The sequence below is a fragment of the Microtus oregoni genome, unplaced genomic scaffold (genome assembly GCF_018167655.1).
Source record: "Microtus oregoni isolate MIOR12 unplaced genomic scaffold, Mior012 000005F_ref0000423, whole genome shotgun sequence".
Lineage (NCBI taxonomy): Eukaryota > Metazoa > Chordata > Mammalia > Rodentia > Cricetidae > Microtus > Microtus oregoni.
The window spans coordinates 22,943,571-22,956,949 of NW_024543064.1; positions in this window are offsets into that span (position 1 = coordinate 22,943,571).

Below are 13,379 nucleotides of genomic sequence, written 5' to 3' on the forward strand. Positions count from 1 at the left end.
ATCGTCACAGGACATTTTTCTTGGAGGCCTATGGAGTCACTGAGGATCCAAAGGAGGAGGAAGGGGCTGCTGAGGCTCATCTTAGGCTATGTGATTGCTGGTGGTCCAGCTTCAGATTCATGGATCGTGGTCTAGTCTCCTATCTTACCAGCCTCATAGGTTACCACTCTTAACCCAACCTCTGGAGACCATAGCTGTGCTTCTACTACTATACACTGGAGTGTGTGTGTATGTGTGTGTATCTGTGTCTATGTGTGTGTGTCTGTGTGTGCATGTCTGTGTGTATCTGTGTGTGTCTGTGTGCGCGCATGTGTGTGTCTGTGTGTGCGTGTGTCTGTATCTCTGTGTGTGTGTCAGTGTGTCTGTGTGTGTCTGTGTGTGTCTGTCTGTGTGTATATCTGTGTGTGTGTCTGTGTATGTGTCTGTGTGCACATGTGTCTGTGTGTCTGTGTGTGTCTGTGTGTGTCTGTGTGTGTGTCTGTATGTATGTATATGTGTGTATCTGTGTGTATCTGTGTCTATGTGTGTGTCTGTGTGTGCGTGTGTCTGTCTGTGTGTATATGTGTGTATCTGTGTGTGTCTGTGTGTGCGTGTCTGTGTGTATCTGTGTGTGCGTGTGTATCTGTGTGTACATGTGTCTGTATCTCTGTGTGTGTGTCAGTGTGTCTGTGTGTGTCTGTGTGTGCGTGTGTCTGTCTGTGTGTATATCTGTGTGTGTGTCTGTGTATGTGCTGTGTATGTGTCTGTGTGTGTCTGTGTGTGTCTGTGTGTGTCTGTGTGTGTCTGTGTGTGTGTCTGTATGTATGTATATGTGTGTATCTGTGTGTGTATGTGTGTGTATCTGTGTGTTTGTGTGTATCTGTGTGCACGTGTGTCTGTGTGTATGTGTGTGTTTCTGTGTGTCTGTGTGTGTATTTGTGTGTGTGTCTGTGTGTGAGCCTGTGTGTGTGTGTCTGTATCTCCGTGTGTGTGTCTGTGTCTCTGTGTGTGTGTGTGTGTGTGTGTGTGTGTGTGTGTATGTTGCCACAACGTGCACGTGGCATGTGGAGGTCAAAGGACAACTTTCCAAAGCCGATTCTTGTCTTCCCCCTCTTTGAGGTCTCTCTTGTCTCTGCTGCTATACCATATAATCCAGGCTAGCTAGTCAATGAGCTTCCAGGAGATTCTCCTGTCTCCAGCTCTCATGAATGCTGGAATTACAAATGTCAACTATGGGCTGGAGAGATGATGGCTCAGGAGTTAAGAGCACCGACTGCTCTTCCAGAGGTCCCGGGTTCAATTCCCAGCACCCACATGGCAGCTCACAACTGTCAGTAACTCCAGTTCCAGGGGATTTGGCACCCTCATGGAGATATGATATACATACAGGCAAAACATCAATGCACATTAAATAAAAATTAAAAAAACAACAACAACAAATGTGGTCTATAGCATTGAGCTTTTTGTATAGATTCTGGGAATCCAAACTCAGGTTGTCAGGCTTGGATGGCAAGCACTTTTACCCACTGAGCCATTTCCCTGCCCCCACCCCCACCCCACACTCCCCACACCCATTCTTACCCATGTCGCTTCTAAACACTTTTGTGCCAAACCCAACTGTATTCTTCTTTGGTTTAAATCCCCCATGGCTCCCCGGTGCTGTCAGAATAAAGTTCAAGTTCTCACCCTCTGCATGGCTGATTTCCACCATCTGACCCCTGAGGACTTCCAGCATTCTCGTCCCTCCTCCCATCCTCCCTTGTGCTCCAGGACCCGGATGCCATGTACAAATGGGGCCAGGCTTGTGTACCCCTCCAAGCCCTTGCTGCTCCCCCATGCCCAGGCTGTTTGCCAATAGCCCTTTCTCGCCAGCAAGTGCAGCTTCCCGGCCCCTCCTCCAGCTGCCCCCCCATCCTCCTCAAGGTCCACTGGACCCTGGTCACTGTGCAGCTGTGCACTGGGCTCCCCGAGTCCCTGGAGTTAAGCTGTTCAGGGCCAAAGTGTGGAGCTGATGTGATGACCTCTGATCCACCCGGCACTGAGGACAGCAAATGACTGAAGAAAACAGTGAGTGGGTCTCCGAGTTCCTGAGGACAGTGGGGACACTGAGGCAGAACCCCAGAGCAAAGGGCATAGCCAAGTTTCTCTCAGAAAAGCCAGGTCAGCTCCCAGCCCCTGCCCACTCCTGTCTAAGCCGGCAGGAGCCGCCTCCACTCATTCCGTCCCAGGCATTTCACCTCAGCCATCAGTAAATACAGAAGGGGGAAAAAAAAAAACAATCCCTGCAGGGCCTGGGGAGATGGCTCAGTGAATAAGGTACCCGCGGTGGAAGGGTGTTCAGATCTCCAACACATAGGAAAATTGAGTGGGTGTGGCAGCCCCTCCCCCCCAGGATCTCTATAGTTGAGGATCCCCCAAAGAAACAGCAGTTCCCTTGGGGCTGTAGCAGAATGTGAACCCCAGCATGAAGGACTGTGGGCAGCATTAAGGAAGAACTCTGGGCTATCTTAGCATTTAGTGATTCTTGGAGGGATAGCCAACAAGCAAGGGGGGTGCAGCTTGCTCAGTCCCGGGGAGTACAGGAAGAGGCCACAGTTAGCACACAGACCTTCCTTGAGGCAGGGGGATGACCCAGCTGACTTTCCTGAGATCTTCCGTTCTCTCACTTGGGGGGCTACCGCTCCATCTCAGGGCCCATCACTCACGTTAATTACCGAGGAAAAGCCGATTTCTCCTCATTCCCAGACTCAAAACGACAGTATCATTAGGCTGGTAATGTGCAGAGAAATTGTGCGTGTCTGTCTTGGAACATGTCCTGAGCTAGAACGGGTGAGGGCACCCCAGCCGAGGTTTGCCTCCAAGATGTTCCCTGTGGCAGAAGGCCAGCTCCTGAAGAGATGCTGTGCCACCCGGGGAGAGATACTCTCCTTCTCTGTTCCTTGAGCACCAAAGATAGTAATTAAATCCTTCCAGCCAAAGGCAATAGATTAAAAAGAACGCAACACACAAAGCTTGTTGATCTGAACAGAGCTGCGCCTGGCTCGACACAAAGACACAGACCGCCTTGTCTTAGCTGAATTTGAGCCGAGGCCCGTCTGCTGCCACAGCCTTTCCAAGTCTCGCCTGTGCCCTTTTCTCTATAAGCCTGCCCGCCTCTGAACCAAGAGGCATTGGAGAACCTTCTGGCCTCTGGAAGGGAGGAACTAGCTATTCTTACACCTTGCTTCCTCACTGGGGAAGCCCTTAGCTCACGTGGTCTCTCCCTGCCACACTGGTTGCTGTTCACACACCTATTCCGACATCACATTAGGCCACATTCAAACCCGTGAGGAAACCCAGGCCCACAAAGGTGAGGGGAGTCATCTAGGTTCGAGTCTCAGAGCTAAGCTAGGCTGGAGGCCAGGCTGATGGCAGAGTCTCAGTCACCCCCCCCCCCCTCATCCACCAGGTAATCCAGGAACACAGTCCCCCCTCCTGCTCTAGTCTTCGAGCTGAGGAGGGCGTGGCAGAGGCCGGGAGTACAGATGTAATTACAGTTCCTGCTCCGCTCCCCTGCTAGGGAGGAGTACAAAGGGCTCATCTCACCGGGAGCCAAAGAGATGCAAATTAAAACAACAGGACAATACCTGTTTCCATCGACTGAAATTAATACAGGTTTTTGTTTTGCTTTGTTTTGTTTTCTTAAAGACAGCTGCAGTGTTGATGGGAACTGAAATCCAGGCTCTGTGGATGAAGGGGAGCTAGAGCCGATTTCCTGGAAGGTCACTGGGCGGTGAGTATCCAGAGCTTTAAAAACCCACAGACCTCTTCACCCCTTAGTCTACTTCTAGGGGCTCAATCTAAGAATTAACTAGAGATGTTTAAAAAATAAATAAGAGAGAGCCATGCACAAGGACATTCAGGGCTGGTATTTATAACTGTGAAAAATCATAGCTGACAAAAATGTCTAGGGGTGGAGGGTAGGTTAGATAAATTAGGATCCATCCATATAGGAGAATATTATGCAAACATTAAAAGGCATGTTCTCAAAGAATCTTTAATCACCTGGGGTGGGGAATGCTTGCTGTATAAGAGAAACAAAACTGCATGAAAGGAAGGGCACCAGCTGGTCTGGGAGAAATAAACTCTGCTGATCTGAAAGGGTGGTTTCTTTTCTTTCCTTTTCTTTCTTTCTTTCTCTTTCTTTCTCTCTCTCTCTCTCTCTCTCTCTCTCTCTCTTTTTTTTTTTTTTGAGACAGGGCTTCTCTGTGTAACAGCCCTGATTGTCCTGGAACTCACTCTGTAGACCAGGCTGGCCTTGAACTCACAGAGATCCACTTGTCTCTGCCTCCCAAGTGCACCACCACCACCCGACTCCAACTTATACTTTTATCTTTCCTCCAAATCTTCCCCAGGTGTTCAGGGGAAATGTCATTAGAAGTACATGCAAGGGGCTGGAGAGATGGCTCAGTGTGGTCAAAAGCATTGACTGTTCTTCCAGAGGACCCGGGTTCAATTCCCAGCACCCACACGGCAGCTCACACCTGTCTGTAACTCCAGTTCCAGGGCTTCTGACAGCCTCTCACAGACAGACATGCAGGCAAAACACCAACAAACATGTGCAAGGTCCTAGGTTCAATCCCCATAAAGAGAGAGACAGAGGCACAGGCACTGTGAAGGAAGAGAGGGAGCCGGTCTGTCAGGAAACTAATTATATCCATCCACCCTGGGACAGATGTGTCATCTTCCCTGAATCCCAAAGTGAGTAGCTCTGACCAGGACAGGAAAGTTCAGTGGTTAGGTAAGAGTCACGAGTGAAGGCACAGAGACAGTGACGGACTGAACACTCCTGGAAGCCCTCAGTAGCTCAAGCTACAAGAAGCAGGGAGAAGAATCTAAACTGGGGAGATCTAAAGGCCGAAGAGGTGCATTTGGCCTTGAACAGAAAGTCAACTGTGGAGGGGTCTTTCAGGGAGGGGCAAGAAAGCAGAGGGGATGGGGATGTGAGGGGTGGGCGTGGCCACACAGGAAGCCTCTAAACCAGCAGGTTATCCTGAAGAGGCTGTCGCAGGGCCTGGGTGAGAGTGGGGTGGACTTGGTCTGGCCAGGCGGCTGAGAGGTGGGAGGGGACTCTGGAACACTAATGATTGGGGAGGGGAGGTGGGCTGGGGGATGGAGGCTGTGCTGCTGACTGGAGCACACACTTGCACACAGACGCACACACGCACGCACACATTCACTCACTCCTGGGTTTAGCTAGAGCATTCCCTCTCTATTGCTCCCATATGGGAAGACTGGCATTTATGTGGTATTCCATAGCAGGTCCTAGGAGAAGTTAGCGCCATCATCACATCCTGCTCACCTCGGGATTACTCTAGGTACCTCTGCACTACTGTCTCTTCCATATTGCCAGCCTACAACCCAGAAGGTAAGGGATAGGGCAGGGACATTCCTAGGAAGCCATGGCCAGGTCCCTCCCTCAGCTCCCCCCACACACTGTCACACATGGCTGCAGAGTCATAGAGACAAAACAGTCACCCACAGGGACTCTGACAGTCCCGTCACCAGCTTTGACATACACCCAGGAAAAAGCCCAGCAGAGGCCATCACACAGTCAAACTGCCCACTGCCACACAACTCCACACAAAGCAGATCCAGCCTAGGTCTCACACACAGGCCATTGTGCTCCCTCAGAGTTCCCAAGGTCCGCCCGCCTGCGCCACCCCCCCCACCCCACCCCACACCTGCTCCCTCCCACCAAGGAAGACAGGACAGAGGGCTGACTGGCAGAGGGGCCAGCACAGGGGGACTGGCACGGAGACCTACAGCCAAACGGGGCAGCCCAACCAGGAGGGAGGCCTCTGAGAAGGGTTGCCACGGCAACAGGCTCCCACAGAACCAACCAGAGGCTTCAATCCTCGGCTCTTATTTTTAGAAGTTGGACCTGGACTGGTTGGGCCTGCCAGGGGCCAGGTTCCCACAGGCACAGACACCAGTCAGAACCTCCAAGGGCTCTGGTAGGCACTACCTACAATTGGGCTCCCTCCCCAGGGTCATGCCCAGGGGAGGGGCTTCTTGCTCACCTGTCTTCACCCTGACTTGTGGCTGTCTATCAGGAGTACTTCCATCCTCCGGTCCCAGAGAGGGGACACAGCCTGATGATCCACGACACCATAGCCTGTGAGCCTGTGGATGGCTGTCGCTTAATCCACAGTGTGTCAGGGGAAGGGAGGGGCAGGGACTTGGGCTGATTTATATAGGGAAAGCGGACAAGGCTGTGTGTGCGTGTAATTGGGTGTGAATGAGTGTATTTGTGTGTTCTTAGCAGGGACTCTTCTATTGTGTGTGTGTGTGTGTGTGTGTGTGTGTGAGAGAGAGAGAGAGAGAGAGAGAGAGAGAATCCCCTCTTTTACAAGGAACAAAATTGGGAAACACCACCACAAACTGCCATTCCTACCATGATTTGGTAAATGTGAGGAGAGAGGAGACTGGAAGGGTGGAGGGCTTTCAGCCCCTCTTGCCCAGACCCTTTCTGAGCAGAGAGCATTTGAAGCAGTGATTCCTGACCTACGGGGTCGTGACCCCCTTAGGGTCAAGCAACCCTTTCACAGGGGCCGCCCAAGACCATCTGAAAGCACAGATAATTACTTTCAATTCATAACAGTAGCAAAATGACAGTTATGAAGTAGCAACGAAAATAATCTTATGGTGGCGGGGGGGGGGGGTCACCACAGCCTGAGGAACTGTATTAAAGGGTCGCGGCATAGGAAGGTGGAGACCCACTGTTTTAGAGGGTAGAAGGACAGGATGGTGGCCCTGGCAAATCCAGGTGGATAAAGCCTGGCGGGGGGGGGGGGGGCCTAACAGGGAAGCCAGAGCAAGCTGACTTTGCGGTGACTCCTCCAGCTGCTGGGGATTTCTCTGTTAATCTGGGACCGCTCTGTTTGCATCTCATTTGCTTACATTTGCATAACAAGGGCCGGGCTGGCACCAGGGATCGAAATTCCTGGCCTGGGTAATTGTGTCGAAAAAGCCTCGGGAGACTGAGCAGGCATTTTAGGGCCCTAGAAGTCAAGGCAGGGGGTTTTGCCTGTGGACAGAGGGTCTCCAGTTGATCCACCCTGGAAACCCGACTTCCTCCCTAACCCCTGGGCAGGAGGGGTAGGGATGAAATGGAGAGGAAACTGAGACACCCACCCTGGCTTCCAGCATGGATCTGAACCCAAAGTATTTTTGCTGGGGGTAAGTAGCCTGAACTTGGCAGGGTCTGGGCTGAGATGCGAGAGGGGGCACTCAGCCGCTTCTGCCTCTCCACCCACTCCTGCAGAATGATTGATCTCCGGTTATATCCTGGACCAGTCACTTTTGGCCTACCTCCTCCAGGGCTCTGGGACCCAGGCAACAGACATCTCTTCCCTGGGTCTCCTCCTTTAGATGACCCCACTTTAGCCCTTTTCTACCACAGTTAAAGAATGCAGAGGTGCACAGGACCAAAGAGCTATGTGACGCGGGACTCCAGCCCTCTTATAACCGGCACCTCAACCCAGAACTCCCACACAGTCAGAAGTCAGTCACTAGAGCTTGCGGGGTCCTCTCCCCTCCTCAGAGTGGCTGTTTGCCAGGAACGAGGACCAGGCAACAAGCTGGAGACTGAGGTGCCCATGGCATACATACAAGGTCCCTGGAGTACTGAGGTGCCCATGGCATACATACAAGGTCCCTGGAGCTGCCGGGCAAGGGAGGGACTGGATGGCTAGCTGCCTTCTTTGGAATGCCTTAAACACTTGGGGTGGCTTTGACAAGCTGTTTAGCCTTGGCCAAGTTACTTAATCTCCCTGTGACCACAAATGGGGTTAATAACAGTAGCTGTCACTGGGGCTGGAGAGATGGCTCAGCAGTTAAGAGCATCGCCTGCTCTTCCAAAGGTCCTGAGTTCAATTCCCAGCAACCACATGGTGGCTCACAACCATCTGTAATGAGATCTGGTGCCCTCTTCTGGCCTTCAAGCATACACACAGACAGAAGATTGTATACATAATAAATAAATATTTAAAAAAAAAAAAAACAGTAGCTGTCACTGCAGGCTGTTGTGGGGAAGTACTGAGCTAATTCGTGTAAAGCACTCAAAACTGGGCCTGGCGCTGCGTACTAGGCGTGTATCAGCTATTATCCATCACCGGGAGTTGGTGCTTTTCCCTCCACCTGAGGAAGTAGCAGGGTCTGGGATACCCCTGTACTCCAGACTGCCTCTGCTCCTCACTCACTCTGGACGCCCAGCATCCAGCAAAGCAGGGGTACTAACCGCCATGGTCTCTTTAATGTCTTTATTGGCTGAATAAATGTGAAGACAAATGAAAACCTGGGGCTAAGCTGAGTCAAAGAAAGAGCAGCAGCCGGGCGGTGGTGGCGCACGCCTTTAATCCCAGCACTCAGGAGGCAGAGGCAGGCAGATTTCCGTGAGTTCGAGGCCAGCCTGGTCTACAAGAACTAGCTCCAGGATAGGCTTCAAAGTTACAGAGAAACCCTGTCTCAAAAAACCAAAATAAAAAACAAACAAACAAACAAAGAACAGGCTGGAAGGACTTGGTCGGGGGAATAGGACAGGCAGATGTTTGGTGGTAGATTTGTGGGGTCCCCAGATCTATTTTGCCCAACCATCACTTTCTGTTGACTTTCAGTACATGTTGGTCAGCAGGGGAGTAGCTGGCTACTGTGGTGTCTGCAAGCCAGTCCTGACTTTGGGAGGTGGCTCTTCCCTGTGGGAGCTAGAGTGTCCACCTAGGCCCTGGTCCTTCTGAGTCCTATAGATCCTTCAAAGGTCTAAGTGTAGGGCTGACTCTGAGGCAACTCACTGTCCACCTTGGTGTGGGGCAGGGAGGCTGGGGGAGATGCCAATGTTACATCCGTATTTACCCTCCATCCCTCAGTGCACCTGCCTGGCAGCAGGCAGTCTAGCCGTGATGAAGAACCCTCTTGGGGTCTGCCAGCTCCCACCAGCTGGCCAGTCTGGTGGGGGAACCTGTCAAGGGACACCGTCTGCAGTCCTTGACCTAGTCATAGGTTCTCATCAGACACCGATGGTGTGTGAGCCTATAGGAGTGATAGTGTGTGTGTGTGTGTGTGTGTGTGTGTGTGAGAGAGAGAGAGAGAGAGAGAGAGAGAGAGAGAGAGAGAGAGAGGGAGTCCGGGCATAGTGGTAAGGTCCTGGTGCACCTGTGAGGAGCATTTCATATGTCTATATTCATGACTTTCCATGTTTACATGTTGGCCTGTGTCACGATAGGATTTCTGTGTATGATGGCTTAAGTCCTAGACTGGAGACTTGGTGCGGAGATTTTCTTTGTGGGAAAGGTATTAGTTCATGTGTTGTGTGTGTTTGTATTAGGTCTGTTGTGTTGGGTATAGTGTGTGTGTGTGTGTGTGTGTATGCATATGAAGGTCAGAGGGCAAGCTTGGGTACTGTTTCCCAGAAACTGTTCACTTTGTTGTTTGTTTGTTTGTCTGTTTTTGAAACAAGGCAGGGTCTCTCATTGGAACATGGGACTTGCAGACGATGTGAGGTTAGCTGGCCTGTGGGGCCAGGGATCCTCCCATCCCTGCCTCTCCCACACTGGAATTACAAGCATGTGTCATGTGGGTTCTGAAGGTTGAATTCAGGTTCTCATTGCCGACACAGCAAGTATTTGACTGATTGAACTACCTTCTCAGTCTTGAATATTAGGTTTATTTGTATAATTTTGAACTAGAACTCTCTCTGTAGCCTAGGCTGGCCTTGAACTTGTTACCTGTGATGGTTAGCTTTATGTCAACTTGACACAAGCTAGAGTTATCTGGAAGGAGGGAACCTTAATTGAGAAAATTCTTCCCTAAGATCCTGATATAGGAATCTTACCAAAAGCAATCTATAGATTCAATGCAATAACCATCAAAATCCCAGCAAAAATTTTCACAGACCGTGAAAGAACAATACTCAACTTCATATGGAAAAAAAACCCAGCATAGTCAAAACAATCCTGTACAATAAAAGAACTTCTGGAAGCATCACCATCCCTGACTTCAAACTCTACTCTAGAGCTACAGTAATGAAACAGCTTAGTATTGGCAAATACTAACAGACAGGAGTACCAAGAGAATCAAATTGAAGACCCAGATATCAACCCACACACCTATGAACACCTGATTTTTGACAGAGAAGCTAAAATTATAAAATGGAAAAAAGAAAGCATCTTCAACAAATGGTGCTGGCATAACTGGATATCAACATGTAGAAGAATGCAAATAGATCCATATCTACTGCCACGCACAAAACTCAAGTCCAAATGGATCAACGACCTCAACATAAATCCATTCACACTTAACCTCATAGAAGAGAAAGTGGGAAGTACACCTGAATGCATTGGCACAGGAGACCACTTCTTAAATATAACCCCAGTAGCACAGACACTGAGAGCAACAATTAATAAATGGGACCTCCTGAAACTAAGAAGCTTCTGTAAAGCAGAGAACACGGTCAACAAGACAAAACGGTAGCCTGTAGAATGAGAAAAGATCTTCACCAACCCCACATCAGACAGAGGGCTGATCTCCAAAATATACAAAGAACTCAAGAAACTAGACATCAAAATAACAAATGATCCAATTTAAAAAATGGGGTATAGGGCTGGAGAGATGGCTCAGAGGGTAAGAGCACTGGCTGCTCTTCCGGAGGTCCCGAGTTCAATTCCCAGCAACCACATGGTGGCTCACAACCATCTGTAATGAGACCTGGTGCCTTCCTTGCCAGCATTGTATGCTTAATAAATAAATAAATCTAAAAAAAAAATCCTAAAAAAAAAAACAAAAAATAAAAAAATAAAAAATAAATAAAAAATGGGGTATAGACCTAAACAGAACACGCTCAACAAAGGAAACTCAAATGGCTGAAAGACACTTAAGGAAAAGCCAACATCCTTAGCCATCAGAGAAATGCAAACCAAAATTCTGAGATACCATCTTACACCTGTCAGAATGGCCAAGATCAAAAACACTGATGACAATTTATGCTGGAGAGGATATGGAGTAAGAAGAACACTCCCCGATTGCTTATGGGAGTGCAAACTTGTACAGCCGCTTTGGAAATCACTATGGCAATTTCTCAGAAAATTAGGAATCAATCTACCTAAAGATCCAGCAATACCACTCTTGGGTATATACCCAAAGAATGATCAATCATACCACAAAGACATTTGCTCATTTATGTAGCATTATTCATAATAGCCAGAACCTGGAAACAACCTAGATGCCTATCAACTGAAGAATGAATAAGGAAAATGTGGTACATTTACACGATGGAGTACTACTTAGAGGTAAAAAAAAAAAATAATGACATCATATTCCCACAAATAAACAGAACTAGAAAAAAAAACATACTGAGTGAGGTAACTCAGATCCAGAAAGACAAATATCATATGTACTCACTCATAAGTGGCTTTTAGACAGAAAGCAAAGAATAACCAGCCTACAGTCTACAACCCCAGAGAACCTAGACAACAAAGATGACCTTAAGAGAGAAATACATGGATCTGCCTAGGAAGAAGAAAAAGGCAAGATCTTCTGAGTAAATTGGGAGCATGGGGGTCGGGGGAAGGGTGGAAGGGAAGAGAGGATGAAGGAAGGGAAGTGGAGAAACATGTATAGCTCAATTAAAAACAATAAATTATATTTAAGGTCATTTTTTTAATCCATGATAGGGGGGACCCAGTCCATTGTTGGGGGGGGGCATTCCTGGGTCTGTAATAAAGCAAGCTGAGCAAGCCAGAGGGTGTAAGCCAGCACTCCTCCAGGGCCTCTGTATGGTTCCTGCCCTGTTTGAGGTCCTGTCCTACCTTCCTTCAAAGGTGGACTATGATGTGGAAGTATACACCAAATTAACCCTTTCTTCCCCAATTTGCTTTCGGTCATGAGGTTTCATCACAGCAATAGACACCCGAACAAAGACACCGTCCTTCTGCCCCAGATTCCCAGTCTGGGGGTTTTCCATGGGGACCTCTCTCAGATCAGGAGAAACTGAACCTTTAGGTTCATTTCTTCAGAGCGGCTGGAAGATCCTATGAGGGAATCCAAGTCAGTCAAGGAGCCCTAAGGCACCCTAAGTCTCCCGAGCCCCACTTCCTGGAGGTGGGCTCTAGCTTCATGGATCCACGAATCACCAGAGTTCCTGGGTTCGTTAAGGCATCCTCTCCTCCTGCCACAGAGAGACAATCGCATGTAAACCCCCTCTTATGGACAGTGGTGTTTCATGCAGAACTAAGTACGAGTCAAGCACACACACACACAGAGTCCCGTGCCCATTCGAAGCAAGCCTGTGATGGATACATAATCATGTTTATATCATGACACACCAATATAGCTTAATATAAACGGAAACGTCGAGGTGCATGCATGTTTCCATGTTGGAACATATCTACAAACTGATAACATGTACACATGCACACAGAGATGGGAATGCTTAGAACCATAAGCGTGCATCATTCTTGCATATCTATTCATGTACTTCCGCCCCTTCGCATCCTTTCCTGCCCTCCGTCCGCTTCTCAGCTGCTTTAGGTCTCGGATGACTCCATGCAAGGTGGACATCAGAAGATGGCGAATATGGCCCCATGTGTATGAAGCTGTGTTTATATGTCTACCTTTGGATCACTGTATGTCTCATAATCTGCATAGTTCTAGCTCTGTATGACATATGAGTGTCTCTTTGTGACACTGGCTATTTTTCTGCATGTCTGTGTTTATTTCTGGAAGGACTTCCACGTGCCTGTGTCTCTCCATCTGTGTGAGTTTAAGTCTGTGTAACTATGTCCTATGGGCCATCTCTCTGTGCGCCAGGATGTATATGCCAATGCGTACATATCTGGGCATGCCCCTTCTGCCATGGCTCTGTCGTCCAGCCTCTACAGGCTAGCTCAAGTGCTCCACTACCGGAGGCTATGGCCAGGGTGGGGCCAGGTGAAACTGGCCTGAATTCCCCAGCGGTTGACAGTCGTATTTACAGAGCTCCGAGGAGGACATAATTGCTTCTATTAATCTTTCTCCGGTTGTTAATTGCTCACTTATCGGGTTGTGTATTATGCCGACTGTTGCTCTTAATTCGCCTCCATAGCTGCAGGTGTTTGCTGCCTTATTAACTGTTAATCGGCGCGGCTAGGGATAGCGACTTAATTGGCCCCTAGAGTGGGACACAGGCGGGCCAGCCGGGCACTGCCAGGCTCTCAGCCCGTCCCTGGAACTCTCACCTGTGGGGCACAGGTGGCTGGCTACAGGGAACGGGCCGGTGTGCTGCCAGCAGAGTGTAGTCCTGTAGACAGCAGTCGGAAGGACAACTACAAAGTACTGTCCCTATAGTCCCTCCTCCTCCCAGAAGCCAACTGACCAATCAGAGTCAA